Source organism: Saccoglossus kowalevskii, chromosome 14 (genome assembly GCF_978046115.1).
Source record: "Saccoglossus kowalevskii chromosome 14, keSacKowa6.1, whole genome shotgun sequence".
Lineage (NCBI taxonomy): Eukaryota > Metazoa > Hemichordata > Enteropneusta > Harrimaniidae > Saccoglossus > Saccoglossus kowalevskii.
Window position 1 is genome coordinate 4,847,575 of NC_140654.1, and position 20,518 is coordinate 4,868,092.

At 35.3% G+C, this 20,518-nt stretch overlaps 1 protein-coding gene across 1 annotated transcript in view; it reads left to right on the forward strand.

Moving 5' to 3' along the window:
- The window catches only part of LOC144346423 (uncharacterized), a 267,079-nt gene that overhangs the window by 94,649 nt on the left and 151,912 nt on the right, over positions 1 to 20,518 (forward strand). The gene's annotated exons all lie outside the window — the stretch shown is intronic.

Sequence of the window (20,518 nt, forward strand, 5' to 3'; positions counted from 1 at the left end):
AAAAGCACCGCTTTGCTGATCTTTTGTTCTATAATTCTTAATGCAAACACCGACCCTAGTAGTAATTAGTAACGTCGCCGAGTACATATGAACGGTCGTCATTGCAAATCGAACATCCTTTTGAAATTTGGACGTCGGGCAGGCGATTTCAAGGCACCGCACTTAAATATTAGCAACATATTTTTCTGAGCGGTTGTTTATTCTCTTTCAAACGAGACATAAATGTGACGACATAGTCGATCCCTTATCCACCGCTAAGAATGCCGCAATGTTTCGTTCGTTTTGCAACATGCCACAAATCGTCGAAAAAAACACCACTTCGACGGAAGCTTGCGTAATAAGGGGGTTAAAACAAGAAAACAAATGCCATGTTTAATACATATCGACCTGTTTTACTTGCGAAAGATAACGGAACATGAACTCGTTTCGTGCGACTTCGGAACCCGAAGGAACACACCAACAACGTTGAATTTACCCGCTATCTTCCAAATATGGTATATTAATTTATTCAGTTGTTTATTTAGAGTGACGTCCGCGGTCGAATGCGATTGGCTATCGATGTCAGTGCAAAGGTCATATGAATATTAAAATTAAGTGGGCGGAAGGAAAATTGTATAGGAGACAAGCTGGAGTCTCGTGTGGCGATAGCGATAACACCGGGACGAATGGTCTGGGGTATAGAATTTCATCTATCTTAGGATAATGCAATTTTTCTGAAGACTGCCCTCAGTTTATATTTAGTATTTTTCATTTGTTTCTAGTTGGTAACTATGCACAGTGCACCCTCTAGTGACAGAACCAAATTATGCATTTGTTTTTAAGTCCCTTATCAAAACTCTGAAGATTATGTATGTGGTTGAGTATATTTTTGAAAATCCTTCTTAGATTCATTTGAGTCATAATTATATAATTGTTCAGACTGAATTTGTTGTCTTGTTTGATATCATATGGTCAATGTTACTTAGAGTGCATTAGCTTGTCTACCTTGAGGTACCCAGACCCAGACTGATTGTCTGCCACCCTAGCTCTGGAAGATATAGGGGTAGCTCAGTGATATGAGATGTTCAAATCATTTAGTGATATGAGATGTGCAAATCATTTAGTGATGTGAGATGTACAAATCATTTAGTGATATGAGATGTACAAATCATTTAGTGATATGAGATGTACAAATCATTTAGTGATATGAGATGTACAAATCATTTAGTGATATGAGATGTACAAATCATTTAGTGATGTGAGATGCTCAAATCATTCAGTGATACGAGATGTTCAAATCATTTAGCGATATGAGATGTTCAAATCATTTAGTGATACGAGATGTTCAAATCATTTAGTGATACGAGATGTTCAAATCATTTAGTGATACGAGATGTTCAAATCATTTAGTGATATGAGATGTACAAATCATTTAGTGATGTGAGATGTTCAAATCATTCAGTGATATAAGATGTTCAAATCATTTACTGATATGAGATGTTCAAATCATTCAGTGATATAAGATGTTCAAATCATTTAGTGATATGAGATGTTCAAATCATTTAGTGATATGAGATGTTCAAATCATTTAGTGATATGAGATGTTCAAATCATTTAGTGATGTGAGATGTTCAAATCATTTAGTGATGAGAGATGTTCAAATCATTTAGTGATATGACATGTTCAAATCATTTAGTGATGTGAGATGTGCAAATCATTTAGTGATATGAGATGTTCAAATCATTTAGTGATGTGAGATGTTCAAATCATTTAGTGATATGAGATGTTCAAATCATTCAGTGATATGAGATGTTCAAATCATTTAGTGATATGAGATGTTCAAATCATTTAGTGATATATGTTCAAATCATTTAGTGATATGAGATGTTCAAATCATTCAGTGATATGAGATGTTCAAATCATTCAGTGATATGAGATGTTCAAATCATTTAGTGATGTGAGATGTTGAAATCATTTAGTGATATGAGATGTTCAAATCATTTAGTGATATGAGATGTTCAAATCATTTACTGATATGAAATGTTCAAATCATTTAGTTATACGAGATGTTCAAATCATTTACTGATACGAGATGTTCAAATCATTTAGTGATGTGAGATGTTCAAATCATTTAGTGATGTGAGATGTGCAAATCATTTAGTGATATGAGATGTTCAAATCATTTAGTGATGTGAGATGTTCAAATCATTTAGTGATATGAGATGTTCAAATCATTCAGTGATATGAGATGTTCAAATCATTTAGTGATATGAGATGTTCAAATCATTTAGTGATATGAGATGTTCAAATCATTTAGTGATATGAGATGTTCAAATCATTCAGTGATATGAGATGTTCAAATCATTCAGTGATATGAGATGTTCAAATCATTCAGTGATATGAGATGTTCAAATTATTTACTGATATGAGATGTTCAAATCATTAGTGATGTGAGATGTTCAAATCATTTAGTGATGTGAGATGTTGAAATCATTTAGTGATATGAGATGTTCAAATCATTTAGTGATATGAGATGTTCAAATCATTTACTAATATGAAATGTTCAAATCATTTAGTTATACGAGATGTTCAAATCATTTACTGATACGAGATGTTCAAATCATTTAGTGATGTGAGATGTTCAAATCATTTAGTGATGTGAGATGTTCAAATCATTTAGTGATATGAGATGTTCAAATCATTTAGTGATATGAGATGTTCAAATCATTCAGTAATATGAGATGTTCAAATCATTCAGTGATACGAGATGTTCAAACCATTCAGTGATATGAGATGTTCAAATCATATGTGAATATCATGCGCAGATGACAACCGCAACTGCCTTACTTTGTTGTGACTTTTCAGTGATTTGTTGTGGTATATGAGTGGAATAAATATCTTTCCTGGTTTATGTAGGATAAGGGGGTGGTATTTTTGTTGTATAACTAATTTTAAAATGATCAACTTTGTGTATTTTGGATGAACCAAACTCTGAATAGTACATTTGTCTTCATTATCCTGTGCTTAAATTGAGTGTAAAATTGTATTTGTACATTAGTATACTCATCATTGACTTGCTTTGATTGATTGTAAGAGAAAAACAGATTGGTAAATTGGAGTGTAAAATTGCCTACTACTTTTTAGTGTTTGTATTAACCACTGGGATTTCCCTTCAAGTTTCTTTCTGCTGCATTGAACCTGACATTTTGTTTTGTAATTAGTCTTAACCTTGTGCATATTGATTGACCTTTGATTAAACTTTTGAGTGCCAAATTGTTTTCATGCCCAAAATTGGTGCAAATTTGTTCACATTTTCTGTGATTTTCACTGAATTCAATCTTAATTTTGGACCAAACAAACAAAATGTGACATTGCTTACAGTTTTTCGATTAAAAAAAATTGAAATTTTCGTAACTTTTGATGTGGAAAAGAGCAGACTATAAATGGAACTATTTTATGGATGGTGCATGAACTTGACTTTGGAAATCAAGGGGTTAAAGTCTGTAGGTCAAACATGTCTTATAACAACAAATATATTTTTTCAGTGAAATGTTAGTTATGAAGTGAAATATTGAAAAGGTTGATATTAAAATTCATGTACATACTATATTATATCTCCAAAATTTAGATTAAATAAACAAATTTATTAATTTGGTTATTTTAATGCAAATTAATTTCCTGATTATCTCCTTTGGTTGAAAAAGAAGTGCGAAAATAAAAATGTTTGCTCTCTAGGTTTAAAAGATGGTGGTCTCCACTGCACTTGTGAAGTAAAGATTGAATTATTGAACTCCTTAAGTAAGGATTAAATAATTGAACACCCTAAGTTCAGCAATTATTGCTGGAAAAAATTGCTTATGGCTGTAAATATTTTCTTATATTTTTCAATATTTCTGGAAATGAATCTTAATTTTGAGCCAACAGACAAAATTTTAGCCAATTTTCAGTTTTTCTCAAAATATTTGGCTATTTTCGTCCCAATTTTAAGAAGGAAAGTGCAGGCTATAAATGGGACTATTTTGTGAATTTGTGATTAAAAGAGGGAACTGGGGGTGAAAAAGTTAATACACACCTCATAAATAGATGAGTTCTCAATCTGTTCATAAAAAACACTTGGTGCCCATTTGTACAACATGTAACTGTATTATTCTATTAATACTCTCTTTCAGGCATCATGTGGTAATCAAACAGAACTATTAAACCAATGAATTGTGCATACCTGTCTGTTACACACTGAAAAATCTGTCCTGTTCTTGTATTGCTTTGTGCTTATACTTTTTAGCCACAAATTCAAGCATGGAACTCACGACTTCAATTTAATTTTACTCTGACCTATGACGACAAGACAATCAGTTGGCGCACACGTGATAATAAAATAAATACGATATTTACTAAATGGGGGCTGCCATCTTGAATGCAGCATAAAACTAAATAAGAGACAAGTTGTGAAACACGTTTTTCAGATTCCTACAAATCTGGACAAAAAACCAATCTTTCACATAAATGCAATCCGTTGGGGTTATATGCAGCCAACCGATAACAAAATTCGTCCAAATTCGACGTTTTTGTGTGGAAAAATCCCTTAAATACGAACACCTAATTACACAAAGAACATTCTAGCACAGCAGCCAATCAGCGACAGACTTACATTCAAATGACAATTTCGGTTTCAAATACCCCTAAAAAGTGTTCTATGTTCTTCGTGTAATTAGGTGTTTGTATGCTGAGCTAACACCAGATAATTAGATAAATTTCAGCTTTTCAACTGATATCAGAATTACTAATCACAAGATTTCAATGAAACTTGTTACATAGATGCTCTAGGACAATGCACAGCCCTTATTAGTTTTGGGTTAAAATCTGTGCATATTAATTACCCGATTAGCATAATTCATTTGTTGGTCCTAATCACGTTTCAATGAAATTTGGTACATAGATGGTCTGTCACATTGCATAGATCCTATTAGTTTTACACCCAAATCCTGTGCATATTAATTACCTGATTTGCATTATTAGCCAATATCTCAAGTACAAGTAATTTTCAATTAATTTGCAATGTGTCTCCAATACTTTCAGCTCATGGTATTTTTTCAAAGCTTTGATTAAATTTATTTTTTCCAGGGACAATTTAACAGGGATCCTAGAAAAAAAAACTTTTATTTCATGAATGCTATTAAATCTGAAAACCACAAAAATTAAAAGTAAAAATTAAATGGTATGTAGTATACCACAAAAGAAATGAGGAGTCAGAAATCTCTTGTATTACATTTCTGAAACGATATCAACTTCTGAACTCTGTTACACATATGTGGATTTGGATTTCAAGGCAGGCAGTATGCATTACACCAGCTGTTCATTTGAGCAGTGCATGGCCTGTACAGTGGTTAGTATACAATTGATCTTTGTCTTCATAGGATTAACAGCATAAAGGTTTGTATCATTCTATTCATAACGTATAGCAAGGTATTTTTATTTATTGCATTAAGTCTAATTATTACACTGTAGTTCATCTATCAAACTTGACATGGAAAATAAACTGAATATTGTTCTGTTTATGAGTGTAGCTTAATGGATTGTAAAATGTAGATGGTACTACTTGGTAAAATGGTTTACTTGACCATGGAGGTAATGACTTGACATACCAATAACAATATTAGTATCAGATTTGTTAACTGTGTTATTAGCTTAATAGCCATAATAATATCAGATATGTTAACTGTGCCATTAGCTTATTAGCCATAATAATATCAGATGTGTTAACTGTGCCATTAGCTTAATAGCCATAATAATATCAGATGTGTTACCTGTGTCATTAGTTTAATAGACATAATAATAACAGTTGTGTTAACTGTGCCATTAGCTTAATAGCCATAATAATATCAAATGTGTTAACTGTGCCATTAGCTTAATTAGTCATAATAATATCAGATGTGTTACCTGTGTCATTATTTTCATAGCCATAATAATATCAGATGTGTTACCTGTGTCATTAGTTTAATAGCCATAATAATAACAGTTGTGTTACCTGTGTCATTAGTTTAATAGCCATAATAATATCAGATATGTTACCTGTGTCATTAGTTTAATAGCCATAATAATAACAGTTGTGTTAAATGTGTCATTAGTTTAATAGCCATGATAATATCAGATGTGTTAACTGTGCCATTAGCTTAATAGCCATAATAATATCACATTTGTTAACTGTGCCATTAGCTTAATAGTCATAATAATATCAGATGTGTTATAAACTGTGTCATTAGTTTAATAGCCATGATAATATCAGATGTGTTAACTGTGCCATTAGCTTAATAGCCATAATAATATCACATTTGTTAGCTGTGCCATTAGCTTAATAGTCATAATAATATCAGATGTGTTAACTGTGTCATTAGTTTAATAGCCATGATAATATCAGATGTGTTAACTGTGCCATTAGCTTAATAGCCATAATAATATCACATTTGTTAACTGTGTTATTAGCTTAATAGCCATAATAATATCAGATGTGTTAACTGTGCCATTAGCTTAATAGCCATAATAATATCACATTTGTTAACTGTGTCATTAACTTAATAGCCATAATAATATCATATGTGTTAACTGTGCCATTAGCTTAATAGCTATAATAATATCAGATGTGTTAACTGTGCCATTAGCTTAATAGCTATAATAATATCAGATGTGTTAGCTGTGTCATTAACTTAATAGCCGTAATAATATGGTCAAAAAGTAACAAGTATGCAAAATGTGCTCAAGATGTTTGAACATGTTGAAAATATGTCGCTAACAAATTACCCAGCATGCATTGCATGTTTGTTTCTGATTAGACAAAAGTCGCCACAAACAATGTACATTTTGAGGGGGAAAAAAATGAGGTCAGATCAGTAAATATAATAGAAGCAATATTGTATGCTAAAATCTTGATCTGATCAGATTATTTTTAAATTGTGTTTTAATATTCAAAGATATGTGTGGAATTTAATTTAGCTTATGTATATGTGACATTCATGTTTAGGGGCCTGTGTGTGCATGAAGCGAAAATGTGTGACATTCATGTTTAGGGATCTGTGTGTGCATGAAGGAAAAATAGAATGTCATAGACCTTAGAAAACATGGACATTCAACTATTGGTATTCCTTTCATGTTACCTTAATTATAATTCCCTGCCCAATTTACACATGAGTTGGTCTGACATCTAGATCATTGCCAACATCCTTTCCTGGTACATCACCTAAACATGGCTGTCGGGTTGTAGCTACACAAAATGAGCCAAATTTGTGATTAGAATATAATCAGATTAATTACATTTTAGTAAAACCATAGACCTTAGAAAACAGGGACATGCAACTTCTGTCTGAGACAAAGAAAAATCCGGTTTCCTGTGTGCAACGTGGGTTATAATCTCCTGTATAGATAATCCCATTAATACATATACCTATACATCTGAAACAGTTTTAGTTTTTACCTTTCTACGCTTTTTTATATGTTTGATAAGTTATGCTGTGCCAATATTCACATTTATCAGTGCATAACGGGTGCACTATGCTATATCTGTTCTAAATATGATGAAAAATCCACTTGTTATAATGACACAAATGTTGACAGGTCATTGTTTATGTTTAGGCAGTTTTGTTTTCTTGTAGAGAAAACTGACCATTTTTATTTCCCTTTTCTGTTTTCATAGTGATATAAAAACTTTTAACTTTGCAATTTTCAGTTTCACTCGTATCAATAGAATGGACTTGGCTATTCAGTTTTAATCAAATGTAATTTTTCTGATTATATTCTAACCACAAAATTGGCTCATTTTGTGGAGCTACTCCCTGGCAGCCATGTTTGGCTTATGTAACAGGAGAGGATGTAACAGTGGTGTTGACATAGCTGACATTGACATAGTTGACATTGACCCCATTAGAAAATAGAATTTGTAAACAATGCCCATTACAGGAGATCGAAGACGAATTACACTTTCTTTTAGTTTGCCCACGATATCAAACAGATAGAAATGATTTTATTTCCAATATTTTATTCCCCAAAGAAATCATTACCAACCTGCAAAAATTCACATATTTAATGAAAAGTAATGACAGAAATATAATAAAACTTTTAGGGGAATTTTTACATAAATCATTTATTTTAAGAAATGAGCTTTTGGATATAATACCTTGACTCTTTTTTTCTATTTTTTACGTTATCGTACTTTGATTTTTTTTTTAATCACTTATATATTTATTGCTGTAAACCAATAGAACATTTGTAATTCTAAGGATGCAATAAAGTTATTATTATTATTATTATAGCTTTATTGTCAGTTTCACTAAGGTGTTAATTGGTTTTCTAAGGTCTATGGTATAACTAAGTAGTTGAGTTAATGTTATTGATATGAGTGAAACTAAAAAATGAGATGGTAACAGTTTATATTCGATTGTGCAAATAGGACAGAGTTAAAGAAAAAGACCATTTTTTCGACAAGGAAACAAAACTGCCTAAAAGTGAACAATGGCCTACACTTGTATAATTTGAACATATACAGCTGGATTTTGTTTATCATATTTAATTTAAAACTGGTATAGTCTAGTCTATCTGTTAAATTTTGACAAATGTGAATATAGGTATAACATGCCTTTTCAAACATATAAAATGATATAAACTAAAATTGTTGAATTTGAAACTTATATACACACAGGAAGTTTGATGATATTTTGTCTCAGTCAGGAGTTGTATTTTTGGTATACCAATGTCTGTTGATGTTTGTATACTAGTACATGTAGAACATGTTGAAATAGCTGCATGCAAATTTAGCGGATTTGACTCTTGGCATGAATTAACAGAATCTTCATTTAGCTAAAGTGTCGACTATCTCCCTGTGAGAATATACTTCCTGTTAAATTAGCTGCATCTTGAATTAGCGAAATTACAGATTAGCTATATTAGCTAATATAACATGCTAGCTAAAAAGACATGTTTTACAATAGTTATTCCATGGCTGTTGATAATTTTGTTTGTGAAAGAAAATCATCATGGTGGTTTTAATATGCATAATTATAACATTAAACAAGAAAAACAAAGTGCTGAAATGAACCGAGGCATTTTGTGCATCAACTGCCAAGAACTCTTGACTTTATAAAGGACTGTTTTATCTCATTTGCATATTTTGGCATTCAATACCAATATTATTGAGCAAGCTTGTAACTATGAATACCTCAGTACATATATAATAATATGAGGCTATTACGAGGATACCTCAAAGTATGCACGAAGACAGTACAGCGGGAGTATTGATCCAGTGGCATACTGTCTGAATGCATACTTTGAGGTATTCTCTTATAACCTTATTATTATTAGACATCTTCTCTTTCCAAGGATACATCATGTGAATGCCGAAATCCAAAAAGTTTAGAACAGGATCAACGGTCTGGTCAAACCCTGGTGGCAGCCATGTTTGTTTTTATTATTAGAGAATGCTTACGCACGTAATTATTCCATCTTTGGAATTCGCATTTCCTAATATGGTAGGATGGAAATACCCCTTAAAATATCGCAAAATTTTGGCACGCTGTAACTTATGGCGTTACGGTGACAGATGTATGATAATATTAATTATTATATTACTTTTTAATACTGCAAAAATGTACGATTCCATAGTGGATTACAGAATTACCCGGTAGCACTTGCAATAAATTTTAGCTAGTACATTAGGTTTATCAATAAACACCAAAACACACCTTATTTTCTTTGAAGGTAGAATACAATAATTATGATTGTTATCGACTGCCCATGTCTGAAGTTGTTTATAGGTAGACGCCAACCTAATAGTTAAAAGTCATTAAGACAGGAAAGCTATGTCCTCTTCACTTTATTTGTCATTATTGCAAATGGGTTTCAACTAGTTAAAAGGAATATCAACATGTGACATTAAAACTGTTTAAATGTTCACAGCACAGTATTGTATATGTGTTTGAGTCTACTAGATTAAGGTGCACTTTGTCTACAAGCCTTTTAAAACATCTAGCTCACTTTAACACCTCTGCTAAGTAAAAGTGCTATGTGAAATCTAAGTCCATTAATGTTTATTCTGGAGTATGTTCAGTTTATCAGAATTTGGCAAAGCTTTCTTCTGCTGACAGATATACCATATATCATATATATATATATAAGTAATCTGTATGACTTTTCAGCTATTAATTATTGTCTGTTTCGTCCCTGATCCAGAAATTAATAATATTTTCATCAGTCACTAAGGTCACCTGACTTCCTGATGTTTCTAAAATTCACAGTGTATCGAATAGTTTCGATCTCAGCAAAGAAAGTGAAACTAAAACCCAGCTAATAATTTATCTCTATGCAGTATATGACAAGATTGACTGTCTCGTTGCCAAACAATCATAGACTTTGTCACATTCAAGATTCAAGGGGAATTTAGTTGTACAAGGCTGCATGATGCCATACATGTGCATGTCAATTTTGTTTTGGAATTGTTGATGTAAAATAGGTCTAAATGATAATACATTGTTCTTTTACACTATCTCCCTTAATTATCAGTAATACATGTTCCTATTTCTCGAGACTGAAGTCAAACCTTTACTTTTAAAATCAAGTCAATTTGTTTCGTGTTCAGATTGGCCGACGGTTGGCCAGACTGTTTTTATTTCACATGTACTGAGAGTACATCATATCTCTCGCAAGTAGTCAAACTCAAGAAATAATAGTATTATATGCATGTTAATTTGTTTTTTTATTATGATGACTCCTGATAAGCTTATTCTCTTTTACGTAATGGAAAATTAATTGGGTTCTTTTCGACCATATTCCAACATACTCATTCATACATGACTTAATTAACAGATTTTAGTTGAAGTAAGTATGTACAAAGACAAGTCATTTTAGGAGATGTATGTTGTTTAGCTTTTTATTTCACTGGATGGTGGACATTTTAGTAAAAAAACACACCAAAAAATCAACATTTGAACATCAATAGTTTCTCGGTCCTTCTTGGATCCTTTTTATTCAAACTTTTTATTGACATCTGTCATGGTGGCCGGGTCACTTATGCGCACCAATTTGTTTTCCCGATCTGATTAATAATAGTCATCTGCCATGTTGATTTTATTTTCTTGTGTCCTTAACTATTTCTTAACTAAGTAATGACATAGGAAACATAAATTAGTAGATTAGTTTTTTGTTTCTTTGATAAACAGTTTCTGAGGCATGCCTGGGATTATGTCATTCAAACTTTTTATTGAAATCAAGTCAAATAGTTTCGTGTTCAAATTGGCCGACGGTTGGTCATATTGTTTTTATTTCATGTACTCTCAGTCATATCTTTCAGAAGACCGATTCTTAAAGTAGTCAAACTCAAGAAATAATAGTATTATATGCATGTTAATTTGTTTTTTTATCATGATGACTCGACTGACACAAAACAACTTTTGAAAATATGTCATCAACCATTTCTCATGCAAGTCTTGGCTGCTTGTTCAAACTTGGGATGTACATCACATAATGGTTTTGTTACTTGTGAGTTTGCTTTGGGATTTGATTTGACTCAAAATGGCTGCAAGGTGGCCATGTTTTTAATTTTTCCTGGAAATACTGAGTAATTTTTTTTCAATAAAAGTGATCTTTAACTCACTTAGAACCATTGCTGAATACTGCCAACATGTTTATGAATCACAGTCACAAAAAAGTATCATTGACAATGACTTGTTTGTTGTATTTCCGTGAAGCAACTGTGGTATGACACATAGAAAAGATGAAAAATGGCAAATAAAGATGATTTATGTGCAAAAATATCCTCCCTCTCTTCCTAAATGATGATATTATATTTACCCTGTGCTTGATTTAATATTCCCATAACACCTTAAAGGGAAAACAAATATTTTAGGTCTGCTTTTACAGTTTTATTCACACAATGCAAATAAATGAAACATCACCCGCAGAACAAGCTGAGAGCATTTTATGCCTACAAATTATGTTGTTCGGATTTAAATATTAAAAGTAAATATTTTGATATGACCTTTCAACAAATATCTTATTGAAATTACTGGAGGGGTTTATCCCTTAGACAAACATAACTCAAATGTCTCTGGCCCTCAAAGACAAACAAAGTGTATGTTGTATATGATTTAACGTTATTGAAGCGCAGTCCGAGTGTATGAAAAGAAAGATGCTGACCGATTTTAATTTAGAAATTGCATTCCCTGGTAATCAGATCGGAGTGCCTTGCAAAATTGAAATTTTTGATATCAGAATGCGTTATGTACATTCAAATTGCATTTCCCTTGATGCATTGTGCAATACTGGGGTTGCGGACCCACGCTTTAATAAGCCTGCTTATATCGCACACTTTAAGGTCTATATGCATATGGGCAGTTAATTTCACATTACCCATCCTTAATCTCAATATTTTATGATGTATATATTGCTTACGGCCTAGTCATTTAAACCATGGTCGCAAAGTGTGAATGCAACTTTAGTGCTAGTAAAAGGCATTATTGGCATCCTATTAGATCTTGCCAAATGCCGAGAGTCAGGATCGAGTCAGCACATGCAAAGTGTGTAAATAGTCGAGACCTAGTCGGCACTTGCCGAAAAAAAATCATTCTTGGTTCCAATAGAGACTCAGCACATGCAGAAATCTGCTGCCTGAAGTCTGGAAATAAACCGAAATCACGTGATGAGACTAGTACATGTACATATATACTGATTCATTTGACATAGCGATGGAGGAAGCTTGTTGGGAAAGATAAGGTCAGATGCTGAAGTAAGGGCACATATTAGTATGTGGAAAAGAGATAGCATTTTATTGCATGTGTTTACAGCTCAACCAGCTCGACGAGGAACAAAAAACATGTGTATGAGGGCACGATTTCAGAATGAGTCAAGTGGGTTCCAAGTGGGTCCAGATTAAGGCAACACAGTTGCTGCAATGTCTCTGCAAACAGGATTATAAATATTTAGCATGTGTCAAGATCCTGTAACATTATCTGAGTAATGGCAATAACATACTAAAAACACATGTTGTTTCTGGGCTTTCAACTGTAGCAAACTAATTGGCAGTTTGAGATAACAGGATTTTGTCAGAATCTCCTCACTGCCATTTACGGTCATATCAAATATAATCGCAGTGCTTTACAGGTGGTACACCTGTACCACAGTTAATTAATTTTCTTTATACAGCTGCAGTTAATCCTACGTACATTTGTACATTACAAAGCAACCGCCAATTAAGATATAATGCTATCATTGTCACGTTCGTTCTTTTCCGTACATTGTGTAATTATTTTCTTTCTCTGTTTAAACAGATATTGACAGTGGATTCATCACAGATTATAGAGCGTGGCTAAGGGAATGTGAAGATTATCTGGTAAGTTTAGGAAATATAAGTGAGGACTACATTTTGTATTTTTATGAAACGTGTATATACCAAAGTTATTTGTTTTATTAGAATCATCCCATTGCCATGTAAAGCTATCAAAATTGGTATAATTTTGTTGTATACTGAATCATTAAAATATTATTCATTCTCAGTTACCAGCATTTTGTTATGCTGTTATGCGATTTTAAGAAGCAATTTTTGATACGTGTAGATACGTGTATTTCCTACAGCATCATGTGTTAATTTCCCAGCATGCTCTTGAGACTCCCAAAGGATTGTGGGTAATTAAATGGTATCAATTACTGTGGTTATAAAGGTTACAGTGATTGCCAGTGGCTAAAATAAACATCAAGATACAAACATCAAGATACAATGTAATTAAAAAGCAATTACTACAAACTCTTAATAGGTACTAGTTTAAGGCCCAATTCATTTGCCCTGGGCAAGTGTTTATTGGAGGTGTGGCTATGCTAATGAGTACTGTTAACCACTTGCTCAGCTTATATTTACAAAAACTTGTACCGGGGTAGTTTATTTACAAGCTGATAGAACTAATACCCATAGGCATCAAAGTTTATAACGGGCTAGTCAGACTTGCTTTCATAGAGCACAGACCTGAGCTACATAGACATTCTGTAATGACAAAATTAATAACAGAGCTAATATGAGATGTGTTACAAAGTGATGTGACTTTGACCATTTCTTATGTTTATTTCAACAATAGCGTCTGTAATGCAGATTTGTCGTATCATACCCTTCTGTCACCCTTGTATGGGTGAACTACCATGCCTCGGCGATAACCATGATACACGTATGCTTCGGATGCTGTCATGCTCGCTATGATCATCAATACAAAATATTAAATGCTGCTTCTGATACGTGGCAATAGTAAAGATAATAAATTTGAGACTACACATCACTGTGTGCGAATACCTGATGACCAACCACAGCCACAAAATAAAAGTGCTATATGCCGACTAGTGGAACTTGTATTATCAAATGCTAGATCTAGTAGTCATGTTAAAAAAAATTATTTTTATTTTGTGAAACCCCGCCCTACAGTGTATGTGTCCCCACCATGGATTGGATTCCTTTTGTGTAACCCCACCCTCCAGTGTATCTGTCCCCACCATGTAGTGGACCTCTTATGTGAGACCCCGCCCACCAGTGTATGTGTCCCCCACCATGGAGTGGACTTTTTTTGTGAAACCCTGCTACCAGTGTATTAGGTGAGGATGGACGATGAATGATATATGATTGACGATTGATGATTGAGGTTTTTTTTTTCCCTGAATGGGGGAGTCAGGGGAGCATTGCTCTCTTGCAATTTTAGAGTGTTCTCTTGAGGTTACCAAACATTATTAATTATTACTTTATGTTTTCCAATTTAAACTTGGTATAATAGAGTAATTCTGCAAAAACTTATCAGAAATAAAAGTAGGAAAGTAGACCAATTGTTGGACATTCTAATCATTCTAATGAAAGTTTGAAAGCTACAATGCTATGCATACGGGTACCTTCTGTATCATAGAATATTTTTCCTTTTTATATTACTCCTTTAATAAAAAAAATCCTGGGAAGACATTGATATGCTAAATCAATTTTATATACATTTCTTAGAATTTTTGTATAGTTATAATCTCCCTGTGTTTGTCAAAAATATTGTTTCCTAACTAATTTTGAGTTATTATTATTCCATCTGTAGTCAGTAACTCAAAAAGGCTGGTGTCATGTACTCTTCCATGACTGAAAATGGAAATTTTGTTTTAATTCTTGGTTCTAAATAATACCTTGAATGGTAGTCGTCATTGTGCCGCGCATGTGCAACATTTGTGTTGATAAACATTGACTTTCCCACAATCCAATGCATTTATTTAATGGAAATCACAGGTTTGACCTGGGCGTGACTTGCACTAATTATTATCTGTGACTCTTTTGATACCTTCCAATCACCTAAAAAAATACCTAATCAAAACTTGGTAACATCTCAGTTTGTACTCGTTGATCTTCACAACAGTCAAAGTTGTCATCTTTGTTTATATGACTATCGTCCTTTAACCATGGTTGAAGTATTTTTGAAAAGTTAGCTGAGGGTGTGTCCTGGTTGTATATCACAGCACCCTATTACTAGTATAGAATAATCATATTAAACAATCTGCTTCTTAAAAAAATCTGAATATCAATACTTTGTATACTGTAAAATAATTTATATTAGCTGGAATTAATTTTCACTGAAAAAACATTTTTGGGTGTTTTGTATGGAATTTATTTTCATTGATTTCTGTGAAATATAGGAAAAATGGTATATTCACTGGATTATATTTTCACTCAGTCATTCCCTCAGTGAAAATAGTGAAAATTAATTCGAAGCAAAAATAAAGAATTTTTCAGTATTAGATGTGCATATAAATGAAAAATTATATTTGGTGCATACAGAAACATTAAAATTATTTTGACCATGTGTTAGTGATATACGGTTGAATTTGGATTTACGGTAGTACAGACAGATGTTCCATTTTATTGATCGCCTTTAATCAGTATTAAATTGGCTAATCCAAATATCCTGAACACATGTTTAAAAAGTATATATGCATGTGATTAACATCATTTGACATCTATTGAAATGGAAATTACAATTCTCACCTTCTGATGAAAAATGACATTTGTTGGGGTGGGGTTGGAGGGTACTACGATTTTTTCCTTTTAAAATTTTAGCAGAACATTTTTGACCATTTTTATGTATTTTCTATATTTGTTTGATTATTATTTTGTACCAGATGGAGAAAATATCCTATTGGCCACAGATCTTGTATGAGTAATTTTAATTTTAGTAAATAATGACATAAGCTGACTTTGGCACACAAAGCATTAAAGGGGAGCAGAGGATGTTAGCGTATATCTAATTTAGTTTTAACTCGTACAATATTTGTTTACTGACTGTTTACTATAGCTACAATGCTGTATGTGTCTTCACTTTCAGGTTAGTTCTTCTGCTGATTTCTCGCAACCAACAGCATGAATTTTCATTTGGGGTTTCAAGAAAGTTAACATGAATCGTCATGGCATTCATGCGCACAATACCTCACCATGTTTCAACTTTTAAGTTGTCAGTTAACAAGGTCTTTCATAGTAGCATTTCTATGGGATTGACATACTAGCATGAATGGGTTCAATTATCAGTGTTCACTGATGACATCATTTGACTGGCCCTCTAGAGGTGAAATATCACCAGGCAAAGCGGACGTTTGTCGTCTGCTTCACAGCCCGTTTTATACCCGATATTGGGGGCATTTTGCAGCACATACAAGTTGTTTCTACATTGTATTGCCAGAAATCATTCATAGATCTCAAATTTCATGTACGAAATGACAAAACCCAGACCTCTGCTCCCCTTTAAGCTACCACTCTGACCTGGGTGAACTTTTATCAGAATTGGTCTATTCATGATGATCACCAGGCAAAGCGGACGTTTGTCGTCTGCTTCACAGCCCGTTTTATACCCGATATTGGGGGCATTTTGCAGCACATACAAGTTGTTTCTACATTGTATTGCCAGAAATCATTCATAGATCTCAAATTTCATGTACGAAATGACAAAACCCAGACCTCTGCTCCCCTTTAAGCTACCACTCTGACCTGGGTGAACTTTTATCAGAATTGGTCTATTCATGATGATCATTATTTTCAACTTTCTATTTTTAGTGAATACTTTTGTTGAAAATTGTGAATGGGATGTACAAATGTACCCTGTATTTTGGGTAATTGGGATATATCCCCGGTACCCTGTACCTTGGATGAACAGGATTTACCTTGTACCTTGGGTGAATGGGATGTATCCTGTATCTTGGGTGAATGGGATGTACCCTGTACCTTGGGTGAATGGGATGTACCTTGGGTGAATGGAATTTACCCTGTACCTTGGGTGAATGGGATGTACCCTGTACCTTGGGTGAATGGGATGTATCCTGTACCTTGGGTGAATGGATGTACCCTGTACCTTGGGTGAATGGGATGTACCCTGTACTTTGGGTGAATGGGATTTACCCTGTACCTTGGTGAATGGGATGTACCCTGTACCTTGGGTGAATGGGATGTACCTTGGGTGAATGGAATTTACCCTGTACCTTGGGTGAATGGGATGTACCCTGTACCTTGGGTGAATGGGATGTATCCTGTACCTTGGGTGAATGGATGTACCCTGTACCTTGGGTGAATGGGATTTACCCTGTACTTTGGGTGAATGGGATTTACCCTGTACCTTGGGTGAATGGGATGTACCTTGGGTGAATGGGATTTACCCTGTACTTTGGGTGAATGGGATGTATCCTGTACCTTGGGTGAATGGATGTACCCTGTACCTTGGGTGAATGGGATGTACCTTGGGTGAATGGGATTTACCCTGTACTTTGGGTGAATGGGATTTACCCTGTACCTTGGGTGAATGGGATGTACCTTGGGTGAATGGGATTTACCCTGTACTTTGGGTGAATGGGATGTACCCTGTACCTTGGGTGAATGGGATGTACCCTTTACCTTGGGTGAATGGGATGTACCCTGTACCTTGGGTGAATGGGATGTACCCTGTATCTTGGGTGAATGGGATGTACCCTGTACCTTGGGTGAATGGGATGTACCATGTACCTTGGGTGAATGGAATTTACCCTGTACCTTGGGTGAATGGGATGTACCCTGTACCTTGGGTGAATGGGATGTATCCTGTACCTTGGGTGAATGGATGTACCCTGTACCTTGGGTGAATGGGATGTACCTTGGGTGAATGGGATTTACCCTGTACTTTGGGTGAATGGGATGTACCCTGTACCTTGGGTGAATGGGATTTACCCTGTACCTTGGGTGAATGGAATGTACCCTGTACCTTGGTGAATGGGATGTACCCTGTACCTTGGGTGAATGGGATGTACCCTGTACCTTGGGTGAATGAGATGTACCCTTACCTTGGGTGAATGGGATGTATCCTGTACCTTGGGTGAATGGATGTACCCTGTACCTTGGGTGAATGGGATGTACCTTGGGTGAATGGGATTTACCCTGTACTTTGGGTGAATGGGATGTACCCTGTACCTTGGGTGAATGGGATTTACCCTGTACCTTGGGTGAATGGGATGTACACTGTACCTTGGGTGAATGGGATGTACCCTGTACCTTGGGTGAATGGGATGTACCCTGTACCTTGGGTGAATGGGATGTACCCTGTACCTTGGGTGAATGGGATGTACCCTGTACCTTGGGTGAACGGGATGTACCCTGTACCTTGGGTGAACAGGATGTACCCTGTACCTTGGGTGAACAGGATGTACCCTGTACCTTGGATGAATGGGATGTACCCTGTACCTTGGGTGAATGGGATGTACCCTGTACCTTGGGTGAACGGGATGTACCCTGTACCTTGGGTGAATGGGATGTACCCTGTACCTTGGGTGAACGGGATGTACCCTGTACCTTGGGTGAATGGGATGTACCCTGTACCTTGGGTGAATGGGATGTACCTTGGGTGAATGGATGTACCCTGTACCTTGGGTGAATGGGATGTACCTTGGGTAAATGGCATGTACCCTGTACCTTGGGTGAATGGGATGTACCCTGTACCTTGGGTGAATGCGATGTACCCTGTACCTTGGGTGAATGGGATGTATCCTGTACTTTGGGTGAATGGGATGTACCCTGTACCTTGGGTGAATGAGATGTACCCTGTACCTTGGGTGAATGGGATGTACCCTGTACCTTGGGTGAATGTGATGTACCCTGTACCTTGGGTGAATGGGATTTACCCTGTACCTTGGGTGAATGGGATGTACCCTGTACCTTGGGTGAACGGGATGTACCCTGTACCTTGGGTGAATGGGATGTACCTTAGGTGAATGGGATGTATCCTGTACTTTGGGTGAATGGGATGTACCCTGTACCTTGGTTGAATGGGATGTACTTTGGGTGAATGGGATGTACCCTTACCTTGGGTGAATGAGATGTACCCTGTACCTTGGGTGAATGGGATGTACCCTGTACCTTGGGTGAATGGGATGTACCCTGTACCTTGGGTGAATGGGATTTACCCTGTACCTTGGGTGAATGGGATGTACCCTGTACCTTGGGTGAACGGGATGTACCCTGTACCTTGGGTGAATGGGATGTACCCTGTACCTTGGGTGAATGGATGTACCCTGTACCTTGGTTGAATGGGATGTACCCTGTACCTTGGGTGAATGGGATGTATCTAGGGTGAATGGGATGTACCCTGTACCTTGGGTGAATGGGATGTATCCTGTACTTTGGGTGAATGGGATGTACCCCGTACCTTGGGTGAATGGGATATACCCTGTACCTTGGGTGAATGGGATGTACCCTGTACCTTGGGTGAATGGGATTTACCCTGTACCTTGGGTGAATGGGACGTACCCTGTACCTAGGGTGAATGGGATGTACCCTGTACCTTGGGTGAATGGGATGTACCCTGTACCTTGGGTGAATGGGATGTATCCTGTACCCTGTACCTTGGGTGAATGGATGTACCCTGTACCTTGGGTGAATGGATTGTACCCTGTACCTTGGGTGAATGCGATGTACCCTGTACCTTGGGTGAACGGGATGGACTCTGTACCTTGGGTGAGGAGGACGGACTCTGTATTTTGGGTAATTGGAATGTACCTTGTTAATGTACAATAGACTATTGGTTAGTTCATCATTAGGCACAGTAAACCACAGTTGTAATCTGATCCTCATTTTTCATAAGGCATAGGTATAAAACGCGGAATATTTATAAATGTCAACGATTGTCCCATGTACTGTGTACTATTGAATATGAGTCCGATATGGCTTATGCAGATTGGTTTATTTACACACATTGCATGGCAACTGCCACCTTTTAACTGTTTAAAGCGCATGAAACTGTCAAAACATACATGGTTTTTGTTTTTACAATGGTTTCACAATCTTTGTATGGCTATACTCTCTGTGCATTCTCAGACAGGTCAAGGAACTCTCATGCACACTATGAAAGTATTTATAACCTTGATTTTCATGGAAAATATAATAAAATTTATCTCTATTTTACCATGCAAAAATATTGTTAAATTTGCTGAAATTTCTATATTTCAATATTCGTGTGAATTATAGGTATTTCATTGGGAGTATCGAACGTGAATC